Source organism: Neopelma chrysocephalum, unplaced genomic scaffold (genome assembly GCF_003984885.1).
Source record: "Neopelma chrysocephalum unplaced genomic scaffold, ASM398488v2 Primary Assembly neopelma1_22b, whole genome shotgun sequence".
NCBI lineage: Eukaryota > Metazoa > Chordata > Aves > Passeriformes > Pipridae > Neopelma > Neopelma chrysocephalum.
This window is the reverse complement of record NW_020897690.1, coordinates 19,043,305-19,070,028: the sequence shown is the minus strand read 5'-3', so window position 1 is coordinate 19,070,028 and position 26,724 is coordinate 19,043,305. Positions and strand designations below refer to the sequence as shown.

Genomic DNA, 26,724 nt, shown 5'->3' with positions numbered 1-26,724 from the left:
TGTGAATTGGAGAAACCAACACTAACCAATTAGTTGGGATTTAAGTACAGTCTTTCCATAAGCGTTAGCTCCCCATTGAAGTTCTGGTTGACCTAAATCTGTTCCTACTGGAATTAGAGTGAGCTTTACTTCTGGTTTACCAGAAATCATGGAAGTGCCCAACCTTTCTCAAATTGTTTTGCTTTCTACTGTCTGACTTAAAAGTGATTCATGCTCTGCAGAGTTCTTGCTGAGCATAAGAAAACTCTCAGGAATACTTACAAAGCTGCTACAAAGTAGTAGGAAATGTCTTGATAGCTCTTTTAACAAAGTTGGTTAGCAAATCTTCTTGTGTTTAGACATGTTCTTTCTTATGGTTACTGAAATGGTTATTCCTACAAACACTGAAACATCTTAAAGACTCTGTGGCATGTAATATTACTTCAAAGTAAAAATTTTGCTTTTCATTAGTGTTACACAACATAAAGAACAAAATTTGGTGGAAACAAGTACTATCTACAACTGTCTATTCAGACCCCAAGAAAGGCATTTATTATGCAAGAATAAAATTCCCTATTTGTACAATTTCCCTGAGCTGAGTATGTCATGGAAGAGAAATTGTAGGGATCTGCAGAGCCACTATACTCAGTATCACACAAAATCCTTACTTATTCTTAGAGTGGTCATCCACACGAGGTTATCAAATCAAGAGAGAAATGAGTGAAATAGTAAGAGATTGTGACAGAGGCCTGAGTGTCTGGAAAACATCTGAGGTTTTGCAGTGCTTGCAGGGCTATTTCATGGTAACTTTAGTGTCGCAGACCAGAAAACATTAACATAGAAAGGGGAAAGATTCTGGAGTAATCTTTGTGTGCATATGCATAGATTGTCAGGCAGAAGAACATCTAAATGTCACCTATAAAGGGTTTAGGAGGAAAAAAACCTTACTGCAACCCTATAGAAACCATTACCAGATGAATCCAGTAAATATCTGTGTGACTTTAAATGAAATAATTTTATTTCTACTTTGTAGAGCAGTTTATCCTGTGCATGAGTCCTGTTGGCTCACTAGACATATTAAGGATAACACAATCTAGCCCTAAACTCTGCCCTTATTACAACTACCTTGAAATGTTTACAGATTGATGTCTTCTGAAAACATAGATATGAGTATTGATGGTTTTCATTAAAATTACAAAGAATCCACCTCGTCGCTACACTCTTGACATTTGAAGATGTTTTAAATGATTCTTGAAGAACTAACATGAAAAGGATAGGAATGTACATTTGTGTAGATTAAAGTTTACGTTAGCATAAAAACACTGAATTATGGTTCAAAGATAACAATTCATGTGCTGCATGAGCAAAAGAAAAATCATGCACCTGATGTCCTTTCTCAGCATTCCAATGTAAAGGTAGTTCTCCTTTTGTTCCAGTATTACAGGAATATGTTACAGGATTTCTTTCTTCTTCTCCCTGTCCAAACTCTCAAAGTTTGCATGGCTTCAGCCATGTACGAGTCAAACCTCAACAGGATTTGATCAATTTCAAGTGTGTAGGAATTTCTGTGATTCAGAAAAAGTATGTATTCTCCTGACAATAGCAGTATATGGGTTTGAAATGGAAGTAGTTTTCTTTCATCAATCAGTTTTATGAAGCAGGATCCCTTTATATAAAGATAGCAATCTGTACAAATGTCAAACGGTTAAACAACTCTTTCATGAGTACGTGGCAATCCATTTTAATGCTAATCATTGATTTTGGCAATGAGAGTGAAATCCCTTTGAATTGTATTGATAGGCCTGTGTGTTGTGAACTGCTGCAATAGATGCAATGACTTTATAGTACCTGTTTTCTTATTTTTTCAATGGAGCTTTCCTGAGATGGTGATGCATATTAGCACATTGAAATTGAAACAGGATGGCCATTCACAATATTTTAATGAAAAAGAACATGCTCAGGCTGCTGTGTAATTAACTACCCTTTTGAGATATTCTTGCATGTGGTGTAATTTTTTTTTATTAAATTGCCATTTATTTGTGACCTTTAATGTATCATAAACAGTCATCTTTCTACATACTAAGCAGCACTGGAGAACCATAATAAACTGTTGTATTGCTCTCCTTAAATGACACTTAAAGCTGGCAGAGTTACAAGGAAACTGGTAAGTTTGCCATTCAGGAGCTAAAATAAAGGACTTGTCCATTGCTCCCAACAACATTTTACCTCCTTGAAATTTTAGAAATACAAGGGGCTTTTCCCCTTTCAAAATTTCTGGGAGAAGTAGCCAACTGTGTCCTTTATTATTATTGTTGTTGTTGTTGTTATTACTATTTTTATTTCGTTGGCCTCGGCAGGTGTTTAAAAGAAGTTTCTAATGCTAAACCTCTGAACCTGCGTCAGTACTATCTGTTTCTTCCCTCTTTTCCCTTTTGAGAGGAAGCTGAGGGCAACACCTATACCTATGTCTGCCCCTAGGAGTGCATATAAACCTGGGAAAGATTGTTTGGAGCCAATTCAGCAATTTTTTTTAATTCCTTGATATCCTGAAATGCCACTCTTCCTTCCTCAATGGATGTGCTGTGTCCTATCAAATCAAGTGAAAGTGACCTCAGCTTCATTGTGACATTTTGAGAGAAGACTACTGAAATGTGCACTGCAATTTTATGACTCCAATCAGTAGTGGTAAATATTAATGATAGGGTGTGTTAAGTATGTGTCATTGTAGTTCAGAGAAGGGGATGGCTCTTTGTAAGTAGAAAGGAGCTGGTTTTTTAAGATCTGGATTGAATATGGAATTTTAAAGAAAAGGCTAAAAGGCAAACCTCTCGTCCAGTCCTGCAGCCTTTTACCTAAACATTGGTAGCAAATAATGAAGGCTGTATTCCATGATATTTTTAAAAATTAAAATGGGTATAATAATTGCATTTTGTTTCATTAAAAACCTTGGGAAGGGCTCATTTTAGGGTCTAAAGTGACAGTTTATTCACATAAGTATTTGAATATGAAGATTAATATTTATGTGAAATGGAAGGCTATGTTGCCTGACAGGATCTTTGTATACAACATAACTGAACAACTGTTTTACATCATTGTTCACATCACACAGGTGTTGACTAAAAGAAATGCATGGAATGAATAAGGCAGTTTAGCAAGAAGTTCTCAAGAGCAAGTTAAGTCTTTTTGACTTCAGCAGAATAATTGAATAATTTGCACCACACTGAAGAATGATACTAATCTTTTATGAGCATAATTACAACTATGGAGGTCTGGCATGGGGTCATAGGAATTTGTCATGAACATTGGTTGAGCTTCATTTCCAACTTTGGTGTCTTGACCCTTGACCTGAGAGCTCTTAGACTTCAGGGTGCACACGAAGTCTTGTTTTCTTGCAATGTGCTTTGGAGCCTTGGAATTGTCCCTGCTGGAGGCTGGGCCAAAGCACTTATCCCTTAGCTTGGAACCTTGACAGTTATTGCTGTACGCACTTCTAAAAATTAGAGTGTAAGTAAGTTTAATTTCTAGATGACTGTGTATTTGAAAGTTTGATAGCTTCAGGTCATACAGCAAAGAAGCAGCTTAAAAGAAAAATTAAAAAAAACCTATGTCCCAAAATACAATGTATTGTATTCTAAGAGACTGATGAGCTAAAGAATGTGGGGTTTAATTATTTCAGTGTGAAGTTATGCTATGCTGAGATTCATAGAATCGTAGAATATCCTGGGTTGGAAAGGACCCACAAGGACGTCAAGTCCAACTCTTGGCCCTGCACAGGATCACCCCAAGAATCACAGCATGTGCCTGAGAGTGTTGTTCAAATGCTTCTTGAACTCTGTCAGTGCTGTGACCACTTCCCTGGGGATCTGTTTCAGTGCCCAACCACCCTCTGGCTGAAGAACCTTTCCCTAAACCTAAAACCTAAACCTTCCATGAAACAGCTTCATGCCATTACCTTGGGTCCTGTCACTGGTCACCACAGAGAAGAGATCAGTGCCTGCCCCAACACTTCCTCTCACAAGAAGTCGTAGACTATGATGAGGTCTCCCCTTAGTCTCCTCTTCTCCAGGCTGAACAGACAAAGTGACCTCAGCTGCTTCTCATACAGCTTCCCCTCAAGGCCCTTCACCATCTTTATTGCCCTCCCTTGGACACTCTCTAACAGCTTAATATCTTTCTTATATTGCAATGCCCAAAACTGCACACAATATTCCAGGTGAGGCCGCCCCAGTGCAGAGCAGAGTGGGACAATCCCCTCCCTCGACTGGCTGTCGATGCTTTGCCATATGCCTCCCCGGACAGGGTTGGCCCTCCTAGCTGCCAGGGCACTGCTGACTCATGTTCAACTTGCCATCGACCAGGTGTCCCAGGTCCCTTTCCATGGCACTGCTTTCCAGCATCTCATTTACCACTGTGTATGAACAGCCGGGGTAGCCCCGTCCCAGGTGTAGAATCCGGCACTTTCCCTTGTTAAACTTAATACGACTGGTGATTGCCCAGCCCTCTAATTTGTTCAATTAGTAGCTTATCGACTTCTCCTCTCAATTAAAAAAGCTAAATGGATATACATATGCGTGGAGACTTATCTGCACTCTGGTGGAAAAAAAAAATGCTGAAAACGCGTGGCTGTGCCAGAAGCAGGGCTGGGAGCTACAGCCTCGGCCCGGCCCCCAGCCCCTAGTCGCCGAGGGCTGTTTCCACGATACCCTGTCGCGATCGCTGGCGCGGGGGGTCGGCGTGGGCGGGTCCGGCGGTGACGAGGCGCTGCCTGAAGGAAGGAGGGCGCGGGGGGCTCGGCCGGCGTTGCCATGGAGCCCTTTGTGCCCGGCGGAGCCACCTCCCCCGGCCCGCCCGCCCCACTGCCCCGCTGGGCCAGCGGCAGCTGCTGCTGCCCGGGCCGGGCCGCCCTCCATCTCCATCCCGCGAAACAGCGCTCGGCAGCCGCGGCTGGGTTTTGTTGTCGCTGTCGCCGCTGCTCCTGTTGTGGTCCGCCCGCTCGTTCAGGCCGCCGACTGGTTTCTTTTTCAAGTTTCTCTTTGTAAGTGGTGAAAGGAGAGAGGAAAGAAAGAAAAAAAAAATAAAAGTAATAAAAAAAAAAGAGTAGAGCTGCTTGAGCTGCCGCTCCGGAGAGGAGGGAAACTCGGCCCGACGGCGAGGAGACTTTCCAGGGCGCAGCTGAAGTGATTCAAGAGATTAATTTACAAGTGGGCGACAAAAGGTAAAGCGTTAAAGATGGATCGCTTGTTTGAGGTGAAATGCTAGGCTTCGCGGAAAGTTTTGTAACTTGTTTTTAAAAGTCACTTGCGAATGGCTTAGGAATGTTTTTGGACTTCAAAATGGTTTAAATCTGATTACCTAGGAGCAAATAGGTAGCATAATTGGCTACATTTTAGAGTTCTCGTTAAAGGCAAGAAAGTAAGTGTTACTCTTTAGTGTCTTGTTTCCCCAAAATGCCTCATGTCCTTATTCACCAACACTTGATTTGGCCGCGGTTATTTCTTGTTTCAACCCGTCTACAGCAAAGATTTAAGAAAATCAGTAGTTCCACAGAGATAAAATATTTCAACAGGCTAATCTTTCTTGTGCAAAAATGTATTTCTGTAGGTGCATGCTTCTGAGCTTACAGACCCGTTGCTTTGTGCTTTCATCCTAGAAAATACTAGAAAATCCAGTAAATAAATGCTACATACTCAACTGTAGTGGTATCTCTTTTTTCAGATTATGGTCTTAGATAGGTGAGAAGGGGATTTGCATCCTTTATAATAATATTTAACCTTCAAAGACTTTGCTGAGCTTTTCAGGTAGATTTTTTAGATGGCTCAGCTAATTTGAAATTCATTACAGATAGTAAAAATAATGCATGGTTATGACCTGTTTCATCTGGTGCTGCCCAAGGCCCAGGGAAATGTGACTGACTGTTTAAGGGATTAAATAAATTAATTTCATGTGGAAGTCAGTTGTGTGGAAAATGTCCCAAAAGCCTTTTCTAACATGCATGTGTATACTTGTTAAGGTAGCAGTTTATTTACTAGTTTGATTTTTGGCTGAATTAAATGAAATATGTAAAATGTAAAAACAAACCATGCCCCCTATGTCTAGTACTTCCTACCCACAAAAAGTTTTTAGAACAGGTTGTTTTTATACATTATTCCTGACTCAAGACACTGCAGGAATGTGCTACTGTGGATTAATGCTGTTTACTAGGTGACTGCATTTGGAAGAGTAAAGGAATAAGCATGTACCCTCCCAAAGTCCGTAATGAATAAAACATATGACTTTGATGGAATTTTTTTCTGACGTAGTTAGTTTTTATCAGTTAAAGTAGGAAATAAAAGATTTTCTAGATCAAACTGTTTTAACTGCTCAATGCTAAGCTAAATGCTGGGGCTTTTTGTGTTTTGTTTTTGCGTGGTTGTTTTATAATCTAGAATATTGGTTGTTGAAAAAATCTTTCTTCAGATGTTCCAACTTTTAATAGACCAATACAACTAGTGTAATTACTTCAAGATCGAATTTTATTTCAAAAAAATTTAGTAAAACTAATTCACTGTTTGACTAGTGGTCAGTGGTTTAAATGTTGTGCGCGATTGATCCAAGCTTGTTCATACTTGATTCAACTAGCCGCCACAAACTAGTTTGTACCATTAGACTGATTTTAGTAAGACAGTTTTACTTCTTATGTGGTACTGAGTTGACTGTGGTGTCTTAAAGCATGCTTGTTACTGTGAATTCTTTCAGTAGCTTGTTAATTGCAGACAATTTAATTTTAGTGGCTTCTGAAGTTGTGTCCAGAAACTTGTTACCTTCCTCCTCTCCCCTCTAAGATGTGCTCCATACAGACCCCAGTTGGTCTTGGCTTTGGGAAGAACATTAAAGTGACTCAGAAACCTTCATGAAGTGCTTGGAAAGCCTGTGGTGTCAGAGCAGTACCTGAAGTTGTTTCAGCAGTTAATTCCAGTCTCCTTTTCTAAACTCCTCTGAGCCAGGTGTAAAAATAAAAATTCAGTGAAATCTCTAATAGAGTATGCTCTCAGTGGAACCTCCTGCGGTTGATAAATATTTCAAGAAGCTGAAAGTTAGTGATACATTTTAAATGCACTGCTAAGCTGAGATATTTCATGGTCCTTTGCATACACATTTGCATTATTCATTTGTGCTGTGCAGATAGATAATGGGCCAAATCTATCTTTGGTATTACTCTACTGATTTCTGAGTAACTGAGCTAATTCAACCATATGTGTACATCTTGCGTTTTGAAGTTCAAGGCAAAGTTGGAATTACTTCAGTGATTTTATTATACAGGTAAGCGTTGTTTATATAGCAACTAGTAATGTTCAGTAGATTAGGCATTTCTTCATTAAAATATTTGTAAGCAGAAGGTATAATTTATTTTTTCTTCTTTTTCTGAAAAAAACCCCATGTCTAGTCTTCTAGTTGATGAATCCTAACGTCAGTGACAGCGAGATGTGATAAACCAGCTTTCTGTCATTGGTAAAAATTCATCCTAATAACCTACTAAAGTAGAAGTTCCTGACACATTTTATTGTAGAATGATACTTACTTCAAGTAGATGCTCTCTTCACATTTTGAGTAGCCTTCCATACATTGGTCCATGATACTAATGTGCTGCATTTGTGTATGTGCATGTGTGCAAATACATATGTATATGAACTGTACATATATCTCTGTTTTGAATAGTTAGGGACTTGCTTTAAAGTACAAAGAGAGGCAAGGGTAACAGAAAATGGAAAGCCTTGATATAACAGCATGCACTAGATTTAAAATGCTTACACTGGACAGGTCATTCAGATGACAGAGTATGTAATACATTTGATAGAAGCTACTATTCCTACATTTACATCTGTATATGGAAGAGGTTATTGCTTGAGGGGGAGGTTTCTTTCTTTATTTATTTTAGGAGATAATGATGTTGTAGAAATTTTAATGACAAATTAAAAATATTTATTTTTGAGATACAAATAGATACTTTCAGAAGACCCTTAGCAGGGGATTCATCCTATTATGAATAGTTTCTGCCAGAGATCATGGCCTTTGTATGGCATTCTCAGAATGCTCATTCCAGTAATTTCCTTTTGAAAAGCTAACATGAAAATTAAAGCAAGAACTTTGTCCTCCCAACTGTGAACACATGCAACACATCTCTGTCAGTCTTGAGCGTTACAAGAATGTGCAGTTTTAAGGATCTGGAAGAAAAAGCATTTGGAAACACAACTGCGTGTCAGTCGAAGTAAGGCTCTACTTAATACACTCTGTGTTTAACATTTTCTAATGATAGTGTTCATGGCCAAGTTATTCAGCAGAAGTCCTTGATTTTATCACAGTTCAGTGGAGCAAATAGAACCTGGGAGTCAATAAGAAAAACACCTATACATTGAAGATGCCAGGGTATTATCACAGTTGTATGTAATTCCTGTTAAGACTAGTTCTAAAAGTTTTATTCTCATGGGAATGAAACGTGTTGGAGCCAAATAACTTTCACAGCTTTAGAAGTTGTCAGGGAAGCAAAAAGTTGGGACCCAACTCCCTTCTATGCTAGGAAGGGCTGCAAAAGTCTACTGAGATTGCAATAAATGTTTATTGACAGTTACTTCTAAAACTACAGGCAGAGAAATACCATCTTTTTGAACTGTTGAGCAATTACATTAAATCATTTGGTGATCAGCAGGCAGTCAGATGTCAATACGTTTTTTTTTTTCTTGTTCTGGCTTCAAATTTCCTGGTAGTGATGAACACTGGTAATTTTTTTTTTTTTTAGGAAACCTTGAGTTGCCTAAATAATATTACCATTGAGCAGGTGTGTGCACCATATGTTAAGATATTTTGATTGTATAATACAAAAATTAATAGTGGTTATTGCCGTTCTCTTAGCATTGTACAAGTATTGTATAAGGATATCTACATCTGAAATGGTACCAAACAGTCAATTTGGAAACTGAGGGCAGAAGATGCCTTTACTTTCTAGTACAACCTCTTGTTCTGGTATATGCTCAGGGCTATTTTAACTGGAACATATACGCATTCCTTGTTGCATTTGCATGAACAGTGACTCAAAGATGATGTTGGCTACCGTGGTAGGAAAAGGGCAGGTTGCTTGTCTAGCCTGCTGGATGGCCCAGCAGACTGTGTAGTAAGTAACAGCATCTCTGTTACAGCCTTGGTTGTGCAGTTCCTTATTTCTATTTTGTGAAGCCACTGCACATTTGGAATGAGTAGTAAATCCAAAGTTTAATATGGTTGAGTTAGCCTCTGCTGCTTGACTTTTCACTCCTTTGTTTCTTTTTTTTTTTCTGTGAATTTATTGGTAACTTTATTTCAACAGTAACAGGCAGTTGTATTTTGATTCCTTGCCTGAGCTGGCTCAGTCCAGTACTGAGTTTGCTTTTCTGTGTTTCCAACTCTTTCAGCTTTTTCAAGTGACAGAGTTTATGAATATGCAAAAGGGACATGTCAAAACCTGATACAAGTTCTCTTGCATAGAAGATTAAGATTACTCCAACATCGATACTCTCAGAGGGGTGCTGTTGACTAAAATGTAGACAACAATATAAAAGTTGTGATATTACACACTTGTAGTTTTTTTCCTGTTAATTTAATGGCTTATCTTTAGAAAGGCCAGTATTTTATCACTGGGCCTGGTCTAGCATGAACCTTCTAATCATGCTTTTATCTTTTAGACTGTTGAAGCTGTTAGTTCTCACAAGCTGACCTTTAAGCCATAGAGAAGTCACCTGTTGCTAGACACTAACATAGAAAACCTAAAAAATTCTTCTTCTGCAAGACATGGTTAATTGTCAATAAATAAATACAAATAATTAAAATAATTAAAATAGAAAGATCTGATAGCAGAGATTTTAAACAAACACCCCCATAGCACAAGAAACAGTTTTGCAATTTTTTTTTTTTTCCCCAGGGTTACAAGGCTACATATTTGTCTTGCCCTGATTTCAGGTTAGATTTCTTTTGGCTCTACAACTGACTCTCTCAATTGTCTTTTTATGTGATAAACATTGAATAGCCAGATTTCAAATTGAGAGTCAAGCATTGAAATGGCCCCATGTCAGCTTTCGATGAGGAGTGGGTTGTCATCTTTGTGCTTTGTCTATGCTCCTTTTCTCCCTCTTTCTGCGCAGTGGCCTAGTTGTTTTTCATTGTCTGTCTTTCTTCATCATTCAAAGCCATTATCTGTGCACAGCCCTAAACTGCTGGGCTATGACTCTTTTTCAATAATTTCCCACCTAACTGATACTCACATGGGTATAGTCCTTCAAAAAAGCTACTGTCAGCCCAGTCCCTGCCATTAGACAAGGAAAGAGCTGGTCCTCAGTTCTCATGTGAAGTTCAGTACCATTAGGGAGGGAAGTTTGTGGCTGCTGAGTCAGAGGAAGTATTTTTAGTGATTTGTCTCTAGTATTTTCTTCTTTTTTTTTTCTAATGAAATCGATGATATTCAGTAAAAGCCGGAAGAAGCTCTCAGATGGTTTAAAATGAGGTATCAGGATCTGCTGAAATTTGTGGACCTTGGCTGATTTAGCAGGCAGTAAGTCTGTGGTGGGTTGCTTTATGGTATCCTTGAAGCTGTGGAAGAGACTTGCCTGAGCTGGTAGGATTCATAGGTTTTGTTGTGCTTTTGCTGAAACTGTTACATTACTGCTTTAAGTAACTTCAGATATAGTAAACTACACCACATACTGGCATATCCTGTGAAGGAGGTGAAACATCACTAGATCTATCTACATAAATTATATTTGAAATCATTCACTCAGAAGGATGCGATTAAAAGAGGGGGGGAAATCATATATAAACTGCAAAAGCCTTTGAACTTTACTAAATAATTTTACAGCATCCTCACTATATTTATTCCCCTCTAAACAGTCATAAGGAAAACATGGAAAGGCATGTGCTTGACATTCATAAAGCTTCATACACTGAAATATTTTTGGTTTAATTTTTACCAAGTCATTCCCAGTGAGTGATACTCTTGTGCTAGGATCTGATTAATAGCTTGCATTCCCTAATCTATTAATTGAACAAACATATAGAAAAGAATTTAGAGCAGTTTTGGTTTAATATAATTGTTTTCATACAAGATTAATACTACATAAGAGTATTGAGTAACCCCTGCATTAATCATATTTCTTTCCTTATAATTTTTTTTATGCTTCACTTCCCTTTAAGCCTACATGCTCTGATCCAGCAATGATTTGTAATTTTCATCAGAAATAATAGAGCTTCTGTAATAGAGACTGTGTATTCGGTACCAAAAATATTAAATGTATTGAAATTGTAGTTACAGAGGTGGGAAATTTTACTTCAGCAATAACATAATGGAGTATATAGATTTCTTATTAATTTTTGCCATAGGAGTTAGGCTATGTCTTGAGTCCATTTTTAGAGGAGGTCAGGATGTATCTCCAGTCTTCCATTACTGCTATCCTGATGCACTGGCAATTCATAGTTTGGTTTTGTTTTGTGGGGAGTTTTTTGTTTTGTTTTGTTGGGTTTTTTTACAACTTTCTCGAATTTTGTTTCATAGACGAAATAACTACTACTTTGTTAGCTTTTGAACTGTAATTTTGCAATTACTCTAGGTACCCTATGTACTTTGTTTCTAATAAATATTTACCACAAAAAGAAGTTAGCTATTTTTTAAGGGTACCTGTGAGTGGGTTTTTCAAGTGCCATTGCCCCTCTTAAATAAGCTTCTGCAGTTGTTTAAAAGGCCATGCATATATACATAGAGTGCAGAATTACATAAACAATAATATTAAAATTAGCCATGTCAAAATTAGCTCTGTATTTTAAATAGAAACTTTATCTAGAATACGCATCTATATACTCTTCCACTGCTCCTTACACAGGTTGCCTCTCTTTAAAGAGTGACGTTTCACGCAACATAATACCTAACAAACTGTGAAAATAACAGTACCTTTTACTCTGACAATCTGTGTTATTTTCACTGTGTTTAATAGTAGTTTAAAGTATGTTTTTTAATTAGTATTATCATAATGAACTTGTGCAGCACATCATAAATAAGTTGTTTCTAATATCGTAGGAGCTGTCTGGCTTATATTTTAACTTTTGGTACACTGAGAACTTGCTCTAAATCAGACACATTTTCATTGATTCAATTGATGCAGTAGTCCAGAACTTGGCAGCTTGGTAGCTGTAGATCCATCACATGTTGAATGCAAAGTACCTTTGCAATATGCTTGTATGCATCTCAGTCATGGGTTCCACTGGAATGGAGTGGGGAAAGTTCATCTTTTTCCTGTGGACTGTGGCAGTACACTCTTTGCAGGATTACCTGAAAACATTCCTTAAAAGTTACAGGATCTCCTTTCATGGATAAGCTCTTGTGATAACACCTTCCTGAAACATGTATCTTTAGGCTCTTTAGTTTATCATAACAGGATTTTTTTCTAAAATTTTGTCAGTTTACTCATGTGTCAGTGATGACTTGCATACAGACACAATAGCATTGCTTCAGAGCACATGTGAATTGTGCTTTTGTAAATTGTGTTTGTTTGCAGAAAATGTTACCTGAACTGATATGGAAACACCAATAGTCTACTAAGTATATGAATTTATATTTATATCCTTTCCATCTAGAAAGATACAAGGCATCTCAGCCTTGCGAACATGCTTGGTGATGTTTGAGGAAAAACAGGGGGAATAACTTTGGCTGTGGCTCCTTTGTCATTCATGTTCCTGCCTGTGCACACATGAAGACAGAAGTGGTAGTGTTTTGTAGGATAAGATGCTTACTGTTTTAAGTAGTAGCAAAATTCTACATACTTTTGACTTTAAGCCCTTGCTCCCATATGGAACCAAGTTACAAAGCCACCACCCATCACTTGCAAGTGCTCGCAAGTGGAGGAGGACAGTGGTTAGTTTACAGTGCAACTTGAGGCCATTTCTGTTACTACCCAGATGTTCAGGTACCAGGTTAGTAAGTTTGCAGCCTGTGACCTAAAAGATCTTGACATCCCTGACTTGAGTTTGCACTTCTGTGCTTTTCTAGAAAATAAAATCCAGAAGCAACTTGGCAAATTTGGTTGGTCTGTTAAGCAGCCAGTGTTTCTGGGAGCCAGGTGAGATTCCCTCACAGGCTAGATACTTGGAGTGCTGACTGGCTGCCTCCAGCATACCATGTATAAGTCAGTAAAAGTGTATTAAGGGTACCAGAGGGCATGCTGAAGAGCATGCTGTATGAATTTTTGCATTTGTTCTCAAGCAGTTTGGGTATATGCACCGTTAGATGTAAGAAGACTCGTTAACTCCTAAACAGGAATGCATTCACAAATAGCACCTGCATCCACCTGAGTAAGGCTTTATTTTCTGTATAAGCATGAAGATTAAAGTGGGGTTTGCATATTTCTGGTTTACAAGCTTTTTCCAAACAAAATGTGATTTAGTTGATTGTTTATTTTAAAATTTCAGCTATTATTGAATCCTACTATTAGTTAGTGGCCTGCTATCAGTCATTGTTTTGCACACTGAAAATCTATGACATTATTTCGCTGTCAGTATGTCTGTGCCCTGTTTCCTTCTGTGTGTTCAGAAGTCACAGGGCTACTGCATGGCTTCAACTCAGAAAGGCTGACAGCAATAATCTTAACTGTTTCCTATTCTTATTTTTAGTTCTTTAGTAACTGTATTATAATGCCTTAAAATGGAAATGATCTTGGATAAATGTAAAGGCAAGGTGTTCAGACACTGGTCTCTGGAATTAAATTCCTTCTGTTAGTAAGTCAATCAATAGGGATGGCTCTGGCATGGCTGCAGGATAGAGCAGACAAAGAAACTGCCTGGTTAGCTGTGACCTCCAGATAGACTCTGAATATCTATTTGGACAAACTCTGAAAGGCTTTATAGTTAAACCTGTTATCGTGCCAGGGCCTCCTGGCCCTATCTGTACTTTTTTAAGACAGGAAAGAGACAGAACCTAAGCTTTAATTAATACTGGCTCTTGAAAAACAGCTATCCATAAAAACAGTGAAATTCCTATTTGGTACATTCTCCAAGCTCTTATACAACTTACTTGTACAGATTCCTCTCTTTCCTTCCTTTAAACTTTTATTTTTAATGTTCTTGGAATACTTTAAAAGAAAAATTAGCGATTTGATTATCTGTGGGGAGAAATCAGATGCAGATTTGAGACAGTCAGTATTGGTACTTTGCATTTTCTGATTGACTTTTCTGAATGACAGAGTAGGTTTATTAAAAAAAACCCACACTCTTCCATCTAAAGATCAATATATCTTGGAAGGGAATTTGGAGAAAATGAAATACAAACATTGTAAAGGGATTGATCTCCAGTGTTTCTTGGGATGGGAGCCCAGTCATTACTGTTTGGTAGTACTGTCCTTATTGCTTCAGGACACCTTTTTGTCATGACGTAATATTTTTTTTTTAATATATAATGGAAATAATGTTCATGTTCAATGCTGATCTTACTTGAAGTCTTGAAACACAGACCAATAAAGCACAGTCTAACTGTGAAAAAAATTAATTTTTTCTTTAATTAGTTTGAAAAGTGATTTTTAAAGAAAATCAGTTTAAAAAAAAATCAGGGTGGCTCAATTTACCAAAACATGAGCAGGATTCATGAACAGCTTGTTGGCTGAGCTCAACAGCAGTAGAATCTGTAGTCGATCAGTTCTGCCCTCTTCAGCAGGTGTAATACCAGTTGATGGAAATTGCAATACATGGTTTCAGGGGATATGTGGATAATGTGTCCAGATGATAGTAACATCAACAAAGTATAGAAAAACACATGGGCAGATGGTTGGCTTATTCTGTCTACATGGTTACAGGTACTTAAATTCACTGTAATGGAGTTTATCTACTGTCACGTTGTGGGTTTCTCTCTTACAGAGAAGGATTTTATGGCAGCTGCTAATCTTGCAAAATAGTTCACCTGTTGCAGTCTTTTTGCAGTCTTAGCTGCAGGGTTTTTTTCTTTCCTTTTTCTTTTCTTTTTTTAATCTTTCTTTCCGAAAGTATTGAAGTGTTAGGTTTGGCTGCAGTGGGATGAATTGCTTTATGGCTTTGACATACAGCAGGGTATTTTTGCGGTGAGTCTGGATACTTCAGACCTTCACAGACAGAAAGAAGATAAATTACACACTTCTCAAATTTCACCCTTAGAAAAAAAAGACCCTCTAGGTTTATCTAACTGAATAATTCTTACTTTTTGGGTTTTGTTTTCTATTGTGCCAGAAGTTTATTTAATCCTGAAATTGCTGAAATAGAACATCGACTAAACTTGATATATGGAATATTAAAATATATCAATAACTATTAAAAATATTTAGTCCGATTGTTAAGTTATGAATCATTGTTCTTTGAATCCATTTATGTATAAGTGAAAATGGTGGTATATCCAGCTATCCTGTAATCAGGACATCCTGTTGTCACCAGTAGAGCATTCTGTCTGTTGTCTGCTCCAGTCTCTTTGCATTCCCATTGCTAGAACTCCTTAAAATTCTAGATCATCACAGCTTACAAATTTAAATTCAGTGCTTTGTAAGATTAATTCAAAAATGTATCAAACTATAATTTTGAAGATGATGTGAGCATTTAAAGAAAAGGGGGTTTATTTGCTATTCATTTAATGCAGCATGAAATTAAAATCTGAATCAAACAATAAAAATTTAGTAAATAAGATCCAGCATTTATTATGAGGCCTCATTATTCCATAGACATAGTAATATTTTCAAAGCATAATTTTTTCTTCTTCCTAAGCTGCTCAAAATGTTTCCCCCTGTTTTTCAACAAGGCATTTTGTGTTGATGTTTGTAATTAGATCATTTGCATACAGTCATCATTAGAAAGTTTGCATTTTCAGTTGTTACAATGCCATGGTGTATGAATTATCCAAAGCTTTCTCATTTAGAAATATTTGAAATTATAATTTAGGTCACATAGTTCTTGAGCTAACCATTAATTTCAGAGTTATTTTTCACATGACTGCTTCTCAAGCTTAAGCTTGTTTCACTGTAAGTAATTTTGTAGTCTCCATTTTAGTGAGATTCTAAGTATAGAGTATTTTTGTAGGGAAAACATGGTTACAAGTTATTTATGTGAAGTCCTGTACCCAGATCCATGTGTACTCAGTGTCTGTGGGGATACTTGTCATCCTGTCTTCCTGGAAAAGTGATAGGTAAGCCTGGTACCAAACATACCCAAAGCAGTGGTGTTCATAAAATTTGCTAACAGGTACAAAACCTCTGTCACTGGATTGAGAGATGTGCTCTTTAAATTTAGGAAAGTAAAATTCTACCAAAAAAAAAAATGGTATCGACTTCAGCATATCTCCAGGAGGTTATGGTCCCCTCTGTCCAGTCTTGACAATAATCAAGTTGTCAAACTTCATAAAACAATTAGGGTTGGCTGTAGAGACTGTACCTTATGCAAGTACTGAAACTAAAAGGGCTTCCCAAGCCTCTCTTGTGTCAAACACGAGGTGGAAGAACAAAAGGTAGGAACTGTTTGCAATGTGTTTGCGAAGCTGCTTAAAGGGAAGGGAACTGATTTATAAGGGTTAAATTTTCAAAATCCTTCTCTCTAAGTGGTATTACACTGTTGGAGAGGTTTGCTCTTCCAAAAAAAAGATGTGGAAAATGGTTGGAGACACTTTATATTCTGATGATGCTGTCAGAGACATCCCAAACATTGTTGCAAGGTCTCTGCCCACTTTTCATGAGTTTATTCAAGGGAAGCAATGCTGTATTTCTTTCCCTCTGTCTCTCTCTTTCTGACTTTGCTCTGCAATGGACATGAGCCAGAGAAATGTCTGTCTTGGTCAATGAAGTCTCTTGTTTGAGGAAATGAAATAGAGTGACTACAGTGAGTACATCCCATTAAATTATTTCTTTCATTCTAATTCCACTGACTTTGCCTTTGGAAAGGATATACACTTTGCCAGCCTGTAATAAGAAAAATCAGTCTTTACCAAATAGAAATCAAGCTTTAGGAATGGGAAAGTAACACAATAATAAGAAAGCTTCAGTAGAGGTGAAATTTGGCTTAAAATCCTGACTTTTGTACACTTAATATGTACTCTTTCTTTTTAAGCCAAAGAGGAAATTGCTCTATAAATTTCCAGCGCTTACTAAATAATCAGTTTGATGTCATATTTTGCTTGTCACATAATTGGATAATGTAAAATACACAAGGAATAGACAACAGAACAGGCCCAGAAAATTAAGTAGCTTTTCTTCTCTTCTTACGGTTTAGCATTACAAATGTTTCTGGTACTTGTGTATTCCAGTCTGCTTAGACTCTCCTCGAAAGGGTCTGAATCAAAGGAGCCGGGCTTATTCAGCAAAGAGGCTTTGCAGGACTATATCCAGTGTAAGTTCTCAGGTAGAGTAGAGAACGTTAGTGTTTTGCATGGGGCAGGCTATTATTGAAAATCTGCGAACAGAGAGGGATGAACTTTGCAAGATAGGACAAGATGGACCATCTATGATCAATTAAAAAAATAAAATAATATTCTCCCATATAACTTTTGAAATAATTGAACATCCTATCCATTCCTAGCCCTCAGGCTCACAAGGAAGAAGGTACACCTCTCACAATAGTCAGAATGAGAAAACTCCTAGAAAATATCTCTTTTACTGCAGAGGCATTCTGGGGGGGAGAGTAATTTTAATGGCACAGAAAGTTACCTAGTACTGTGTGCATGAGAACTGTCTGGTCAAATTATTCTGCTTCTAGGGTGACGTGTTTGCCTCAGTAACCTTGATAATGATAGTTTCAGACAGGAGTATGCCCCTTAACTCCATGCACCAGAACATGCTGGGAGCCACTCAGCTGGCAAGCAGCTTTGCCAAAAAGGCCCTGTGAAGTCCTAGTGGACACCAGGTTGAATATGAGCCAGAAATGTGCCCTCTTGGCAAAGAAGGAAAGCAGTGTCCTTGGCTGCCTTAGGAGGAGTGTTGCCATCAGGTCAAAGTAGGTGATCATTCACCTCTACTCAGCACCTCTACTCACATCTAGAGCACGGGGTCCAGTTCTGGGCTTCTTAAATCATGACAGATATGGACTTATTGGAGGGTATCCAGCAAAGGGCCACTAAGATGATGAAGGGACAGGAGCATCTGTCCTATGAGGAAAGGCTGAGACTGTTCAACCTGGAGAAAAGAGGGCTCTGGGTGGAACTCATCAATATGTGCAAACACCTGAATGGAGGGTGTAAAGAGGGAGTCAGATTCTTTTCAGTGGTGCCCGGGGACAGGACCAGAGGCAATGGACACAAACTGAAACACAGGAAGTGCTTTACGAACATCAGGAAATGCATTATTAATGTGAGAGTGACCGAACAGTGGCACAGGTTACCCAGAGAGGTTGTAGAGTCTTCTTTCTTAGAGATATTTAAAAGCTGCCTGGATATTATGGCCCTGTACAACTGGCTCAGGGTGTCCCTGCATAAGCTGGACAAGGTGACCTCCAGAGGCCCCTGCCAACCTCCACCCTTCTGTGATCCTGTAAAGATGCCTGCCATGCATGGTTAGGGCCTATATCTAGTGCTGATGCATTGCATCCTGGTTTGTGAGCAGGTTGGGGATTGGAAGCAGACAGAGTAATTTTGCATCTTTGTTACATTATGCAGTCATAGATTGCAATTCCAGATTACGTCAGGCTAGTGAAGATCATTCAGAAGTGTCACATCGTGTGTCATTTCTGTCTTTGAGATATTTGGCCATGCAAATCATATGGCTTTGACAAAATAACCCCAACACATACAGAGTTCTAATATGCTGAAAAATACAGTTAAAATTTGGTACCATGGGTTTGGTCTTTCTGATATGTGAAGTAGTAACAAGGTCCCCTTGTGCTGGCTCAGTTCATGGCAAGTATACACCTCTACTTCCCCTTACCAGGGAAGAGCCAGAGTCACAGGCAATGTACTCTTGGAGGGGAGGAGAGCCAAGCATTTGCTGGCCATCACAGATCTTCTCGCACTTACCAGCACAACTGGGCACTTGATCCACTGTATCACATGGGCTTGAACCACAGCTACTCCTGTCAGACACAAAGGGAGGTTTCCACACTGCATGGTGCTGCCTGTACCCTCAGTTGCTCCCAGGCTGTGTGATCAGTGTCTTGTCCAGGGAGGTGAGAGGGAGCTTTGCTGGAGGGGTGATTCTCATTGCATCCTTCCCTGACCAGTTTGGAATGGTTTTCCTAGTGCTGCCATGGAAACGGTGCCTGGAGTCACAGAAGAGCAAATGTGTGTAGCATTCAGCTGCTGCCAGGTGTGGGGAGGAGAGAGCCCTCATTTTACCCAGTCCAAGTTCCCACTGCGGGAAGAGATGTCAGATTTAAGGTGGGGGGCAGGGGAAGTATAGCTATGGCTCTAAAGCACAGCTCAGAAACCATGGCTGGAAATGAATTTTAATCCCCTCTCTGCCATTAAATTCACTTAAAACACTAGGTTTAAAATTCAGCATGCGTGGCTTGTTTTTATTTACTTTACCTTTTCTTTTCTATACTGTGACATCATGAACCATTTTTTTTTCTGAAAAGGGAGCTGGAACTCCTACCTGCTTGTTCTGCATTTGGGATTAGTGGGCTTTAGTGATGTGGATTGTATGAGACAGGTCTTGGACAAAACCATTTGGGTTATCAACACTGCTAGAAGGTTCCTGTGTTCATCCCACAGGGATAGGTAAAATTTTGATTGCTGTGTTTTGCTGTAGTAAAAACTTGAATTTCAGATGACTTCCTTAGTACTGTCAATGAAATATCCTGATTGAAGTAATGCAACAAATTGACTCATTCATTATTTTTACTCTCTCTTCTCTCTTTTTTCTTTCCCCTGATTGAATCAAAGTAATGATTCCTATAGCTCTCTTATTTTGTAATTGGATCATAGCAACAGTTTTGATATTGCTCCTGTAAGGAACATCCCTGTAGAGATACGTCAGTCCATTTTAGTCTACTGACAGTTTCCTGAGCAGCATTTTGGTGGCACCTAACTAGTCTTGGAACTGAAATCTATTCTGTAATAGTGGAAACAGCACAATTGTCTCAGTGAGGCACAGTAATTCTGGAGTGCAGTAAGCATTGCTTGTGTGTTTGATCTCACAGAGCCATAACCACAAATCAAGTCCAGTATATATAATTCTTCTGTTCCATTCATTGTTTTTCTTACAATGAGTAGTACAAATCTAGAGTGTTTTTGTTTGTTTGAGAACTCAATAGCAAAACTATTTTGTGTTTTATTGAAAGAATTATCTGGTTTCCCAGTCTGGATATTTTATGGATGAAAATCTGTTTTTACGTAGAAAAACCTGATGCGCTATGCTTTCTGGTATCTTTTTTGTGATAATAAATGTATGTTTAGCTAGTAAAAATGACCATTGTTTGTCAGACAAATTGTCTGCACTGGTGACCATAAGTATATAATGACTAAAGAGTAAGAACAGGACCAGAATATATGGTAGTCTTGTAATACTCAAAAGCCACCTGTTTCCAGATTTTCATGACCCAGTGAAGTTATGAGGAATTTAGTAGCCATCAAAAGCATGCCTGTCACATAAAGAACCATCTTCTTTTACCTGTTTTCAAGTCTGTAGAGTGCTTCTGGGTCAAAATCAGAGCCACTGAGAGAGATCTCATGGTGTCAGCTATCAGACCAGGATCAGGTGGATGAAGCCTACACCTCCAAGAGACCTCAGGCTCTGGTTCTCAAAAGGGAGAGATACTTACTGATACTGATACTTACTAGGAAAGCAACACAGTGCTGAATAAGCAATTTGGGACGTTTCCAGGGTGCGCTGGGGACAGCTTCCTCATGTGGTCTTGGACAGGCCAAGTAGGAACAGTGTTCTTCTGGACTGAATGCTTATTAATAAACACCGTTTGAAGATATGAATATCAACAGCACCTGCAGAGACTGTAGGAGCATTGAGGCCAAGGGCTTAAGTGATCATATAAAGACTTGGGCTTCAGAACAGTAGATTTCAACTCATTCAGGGAACTGCTACGAAGGATCCAATGGAAACCTGTCTTACAGGACAAATAAACTGAGGAATTTTGGTAGATTTCCCAGTACAGCTGCTTCTTGAAGCACAAGGGCAGTCTATCCCCCTTAGCAGGAAAAGGAGCAGACATAAAAAGAAATCAGTTGGAAAAGCACCAAGCTACTAAGAGAGCTCAAATGAGAAAAGGAGCACTAGAGCAGTGCAAAAGGGGAAAAAGTCACAGTGAGGAATATAGAAGTACTGCTTCAGTGTGCAGAGATGCAATTAGAAAGGCAAAAGCTCAGCTGGAACTCAAAGTAGGAAGAGATAACAAGAAAAACATAAAAGTTTCTGCAAGCATGTTAGCAGTAAGTGGAAGTACAAGAAAGATGTAGATCTTGATGACAACAAGTTCATCAAGAATGGCACAGGAAAGGCTGAGGCGCTCAACCCATCCTCACAAGTAATGTCAGGCCCCAAAACTCTGTGTCAAGAAGCAAGAGCAATGCAAATGGCAAACCACTGATGGTACAGAAGGATCAAGTGAGAGACCATCTGTACCAACTGGACAGGTACAGGTCCTATGTGACCTTCTAGGATGCAACTGAGGATGCTGAGTTGTCTGACATCATCACAAAACTCCTCCTTAACATCTTTTAAGGATCACAGAAGTAAGGGGAAATCCCATATATCTGCAAAACCCCAAATATTACAGCCATCTACAGAAGAGCAGAAAGGCAGAACAAGGAAGCTACAGACCTGTCAGCCTTAAGTTTCTGAGAGAAAATATGCAACTCATGAAAGAGTTTCCAGGCTGTTTAAGGGCATATGAAGTTGGTATTAGTTCTGCTCTGTGAGGATCACCTGCTTATGTACAGGGAATTTAATCCCCCACTTTGTGTCCAGCTTTTTCAGACATCCTTCTAAAGTTCTCTCTTATTGCACTTCGGTCTTATTGTCCTGCGTAATTTTTTATTGTTGCCAAACTTGATTACCCTGTTCACTCCTTGTTTCAAGTAATTTTTGTACATATTAAGCTGAGTGGAACACAGAATTAGAACTTCACTGGTGGACATCTTGAAGTGGGAGAATTTACCATTTATTTCTAAACTTGACCTCCTATTTAGGAAAGTACTTATCTATACAGAAACCTTGTGGATAACTAGTTCATGTTATGTCAGAGTCCACTAATTCTGTTCTGTCTTTTAGGCTCCAGTAATTTGCCCCATAACACTATCTGGCTTGCTGCTTTGTAGTCTTCTAGATCTCCCTGGAACTGGCATTTTATTCAATGTCTTATAGTTTTCAGGTACTACATCAGTTTTAAGCTGTGTGTTTCTTAGTTCGTCAGAACTATTGAACAAATACTATCTGATCTTCAATTTGCTACTGTTTGTTTTGTCAGTTTGTTTCATGACCTATTCACTTCAATTTCAGGCAGATCCTCTGCTAAGACTCCCTCAGTGAGTTCTTGACATGGGAATTTCCCATGAAATAGTAAAAATTTTCCTGAAGGATTAGTCTGGTTTCTTTTCAATGAATCCATTTCTATCCTGATCACTCAGTGGCTTTACAAACTCTTCAGACAGATTCTTGCTCCTGATGCATTTGGAGAAATATTTCTTGTTTGCTTTGATACTTTTGGCTATTTGTCCCTTAGAATCATAATATGCTGTCTTGTCTTATTATGTTTAACCTGTCAGAATTTATGTTCCTTTATTTTCTTCATTTGAAGACAATTTCAACTTTCAGAAAAAGTATTTTTTATTAGTTTTCTTTGTTAAGTCTTAACCTTTTCTTAGCACACTGCCTTGACTCTGTGCTTTCATCATCTACTTCCAACAATTAGTTTCCCTACTGTCTATGAGGACTTCACTCTTAGCTTTAAAGAAAATTTTTGCTTTTTTTCTCCTATATATTTTATCTTTCTATGTGTCTCATAACTGGTAGATGTTCTGCCTTCTGTGGGGATGTTGGATTTAAGGACAGCATGATCTCTCTCTGAGTGGCTTCTCAGCTGCAAGATGAGAAGACTGTCAACTGTCTTGACCAAGTCAAAAACTTCATCTTTTCTTGTGGGCATCCTAAGCAGCTGTGTATCTAGTATCCAAAATTCAGCTTACATGCTATGTCTTTCTGTCACTTTTTTTTTTTTGAGTGTATAGTCTATTGGGATAATTGAAGACTCCCAGAACTATCACATTTTGTACCCATCTTTCAAAATATATCTCTGGTAACCTCATACTGCATCAACCCATATGTCAACCCATAAAAGGCATTTTTATTCATTTTTATGATTGTTTATTTAACTTGGTTCTAAGCTCTTTCCCAACTGTCTTTGCCCATACTACAAATGTTATCCTGAACTACATGTTTACTATTTGTTTTCAAACAGGTAATTTTTAGACTGTAATTTCATTATGAAAAGCTTTTGAATGTGTTCAAAAGATGAGCTATTCATACCAGAAATTAGGAGAATAAGATCATAATGATACTTCTTTAACATTTTCATTACTAATTGCTTTTCTCTTTCAAAAGGAACAATATGAACCTGCTGGGAATTTCCTGAAATATTTTTGTAGGGTAGCCAGAAAAGGAATGAATTGCCTAATTATTTTACTAGTTCTCTTCTTTGTAATAAAAGATGTAATAAAAGAGGAAATATTCAGAAACTGTTAACGTTAACTGCTACTGCCACAGAATCATCTGTGAGAGAAAATGTGCAAATCTCAATGGTTTGCAGTACTCAAGTGCAAATTTTTTTAGCCCGTGCTGTTTGTAAGTCTAGATTTTCTTCTTTAGTACTTAACAGTAGTGGAAATAAGTGAATTATTTGACTAATCAATGTACTGTCTGCTAGAATACTAGAATTTTTGTTTATGAATATCCCTATATTCAAACTGAATTTCCTTACAGTTTTGTTGTAATCCTCAATTTATTTGAAAGTCCATCCACATTCATTTAGTGTAGCAAACTGTGTCTCTCAAGTGTGCAGAAAATCACCCTTCTATGTTTTCTAGTTGTAAGAAAAAAAAAGCAAAATCCTATAGGTATTAATTGGCATGTGCTAGGTTGTCCTTAAAAAAAAAAACCCATCTTGCTTTGTTAGATAACTTCTGGATCCCTTACTGACTTGCTAATGACTAGGTTTTTGATAGCTACTCATGGCAATATTCAGATCTAGTATCCTAATTAATTCAGAAATTTAAGCAAAATTTCAAATTTTGGAGTCTATTCTTGGATATGCTGCACTGAGAGTCTATGTATGGGTTGAGAAATCAGTCTCTCTTATAAGGCAAGGAAAATCAAAAGAGAAAATAGTTCACCAGAATAATTTCTCCAATGCAAGCAGGAGAAGAGGAAGGGACTAGATATCTCTCTTCTTTTAGACTACTCTGGACAAGTGTAAAGCTAATGATTTATAATACTGGCTCACCATCTGTATGCAATGCCTAGGATGACATGTATCTTCACAACTCTGGAAGGGACAAGTAGTTCAGAGGCATATAAATAGGGAACTGGAGAACTCTGTGAATCAAATAGTGGAGAAGACTTCAGATCTCTAAACATGTAGATAGACTGCACAAGAAGTGGTGTGTGTTACTGGTATCCACATATGGTGGTGTGTGTACTGACACCTCTGTAGCTATTGCTGGCATCTTGGTGTATTACCCAACAGAGCACAGATCCAATCAAATAAGAAAGGGAGACCAGAAGCTGAGGACCAAAAAAGGCTTTCTTAGCACTTCAACGTGTAGAACATTTTTAGAAATTTTGCATTTTGAGACCTTGGTGTTTAAATTTCTTAGCTTTTTACATGTCTTTAAACCATATAAATGTAGTATAATTAAGCATCTTCCATCTGCATCAGGACTGTGTTGCTCTTTGCAGAGCAAAATTACTCTACAGATATGTATTGGAAAATCAAGGTAAAAAGCATCAGTCCATGGTTGCGTCTGATATATTAGATATGCTGAACATGCTAAGTCAGGCTCCAAAAACTGCTACTTGAATGGAATTACCCTTTTCCACTTAGACATAGTAAATCTTTGTGCTTTGACAACTGAGAAGTAAATGAGAATTATGAGCTTGGGCCAGTGTAACATTGAAGAATGTTACTGTCTGTTACTTCAGTTCTATTTCTTTTGCTCTCCTTGGAGAAGATCCACTATCTCTGAGGTCTTGTTTTGTTTCCACATTGAGCTTTATAAATAATAACAATAAACCCTAAAGAAAGTCAAAGCTAGTAAGTTAGAAAGTCAGTTTATCTTACATCCTCCTTACATTGCTGCTGCGGAGGGTAGAGAAGCAAAACTATGACATTAGAAAGCTCATAGTAGTTCTAAATCCTGTCCTAATGCTCCGAGGTTTTACTTACAGTTTATTGCTTTGTGGACTGAAGTAGTTTGCATGAGAGGAATTGGAATAACACAGCAATCATGGTGGATGATAAACCATCAGGAGTGTTGGCAAGGGGTGCAAAAACTAGTGAGAAGGAGGAGAAAGGAGTTAACTAAAAGATTAAAGCTGAATGCAAAACAGAGAAAAGGAAAAAAAAAAGATAAAAAAAGGACCAAACAATTTGTAAGAGAAAAATGGAGATAATTTGAATAACTTCAGTGATTATGATGGAGAAGAAACAATGCAATTTCCCCAGGAACAGAAGTCCAGGCAGTTGGGCACTGAGCCTTCAGAGAGCAAAGCTCACTGTAACTCACAGAGGAACAGGGCAGTGTGCCTGGAGAGCTAAAACATGCAATGGAATGCAATTGTTACCACATTTGTATCAGAGTCCTAAAAATAGAAAATAAAATAGGGTCTGATTTCTATAAAAGTTGTTAAAGGCATGAGAGGGACTTCCTTGAAGCAATCTTACATGAAAAAAGAAAGAATGTTTATTTTTAAACACTGCAGCCAGCCATTCTTTACTCCATAAATATTCCATATGCATAATAGATGCCATACTAACCTCTTGTAGAGAAGCAGGGGATTGCTAAAACAATCAGATCAGGTGAAGGAATAAGCTAGAGAAATACAGGTTCAGGCTGATAAATTAGTAGCATTTACATCAAGTCAAATATGCCTTTATGTAAGCATCATCCATCAGAGAGTTTGGTAGCCAGAGATTTCTAACCAATAGCATTTGTATAAGGACTTGAAAAAATATCCAGAACTCATCAGTTCCAGGATCATGGAAAAACTAGGTTAAAAGAGACCTCTGAAGTTCTACTCCAAGCAGTTGACTTTTAAAATCTCCAAGAATGGAGATTCTACCTGGGCAATCTGTTCCAGTGTTTCACCACTCTTGCTGTGTTGTTTGGTTTTGGGGTTGGTTTTTTTTTTTATTACTGTATTTATTGTTTGTGAGTTTGTTTTTGGTTGTGGGTGTGGGTTTTTTTCTTATATGCAATTACAATTTACTTCATTGCCACTTGCCACTGTTGCATTTGTCTGTTTGCCCCATACCACTGACAAGAGCCTGGTGATGTGTTCACTATAGTCCTCAATTAAGAAGTAAAAGTCTGCAACAACCACAGGTTGTGTGTCACTACAGGCTTGGGGCAGAGTGGCTGGAAAGCTGCCCACTGGAAAAGGACCTGGGGGTCTTGGTTGACAGCAACTGGGCATGGGCCAGCAGTGTGCCCAGGTGGCCAAGAAGGCCAATGGCATCCTGGCCTGTATCAGGAACAGTGTGGCCAGCAGGACCTGGAGAGTGATTGTCGCCCTGTACTCAGCAATGGTGAGGCCTCAC

At 38.3% G+C, this 26,724-nt stretch overlaps 1 protein-coding gene and 1 long non-coding RNA gene across 14 annotated transcripts in view; one reads left to right on the top strand and one right to left on the bottom strand.

Moving 5' to 3' along the window:
* The window catches only part of CTNND2 (catenin delta 2), a 645,784-nt gene that overhangs the window by 214,934 nt on the left and 404,126 nt on the right, over window positions 1-26,724 (top strand). The window contains exon 1 of one of the 12 annotated variants that reach the window (XM_027681481.1): window positions 4,858-5,014. The exons of 10 other annotated variants lie outside the window; for them this stretch is intronic. The gene's annotated coding sequence lies outside the window, so the exon portion shown is untranslated. Of the gene's footprint in view, window positions 1-4,857; window positions 5,195-26,724 lie in introns of those variants that run through there. One more of the 12 variants, XM_027681475.1, reaches the window with a different exon arrangement.
* LOC113966609 lies at window positions 7,978-19,163 on the bottom strand. Of its 2 annotated transcripts, XR_003533898.1 has the most exons (3): window positions 18,974-19,163; window positions 12,194-12,301; window positions 7,978-8,180 (listed from the first exon to the last, which is right to left on the bottom strand). It is a non-coding gene; the product is annotated as an uncharacterized LOC113966609 (long non-coding RNA). The 2 variants fall into 2 exon arrangements; XR_003533897.1 differs by lacking the exons at window positions 7,978-8,180; window positions 12,194-12,301 and adding an exon at window positions 17,201-17,418.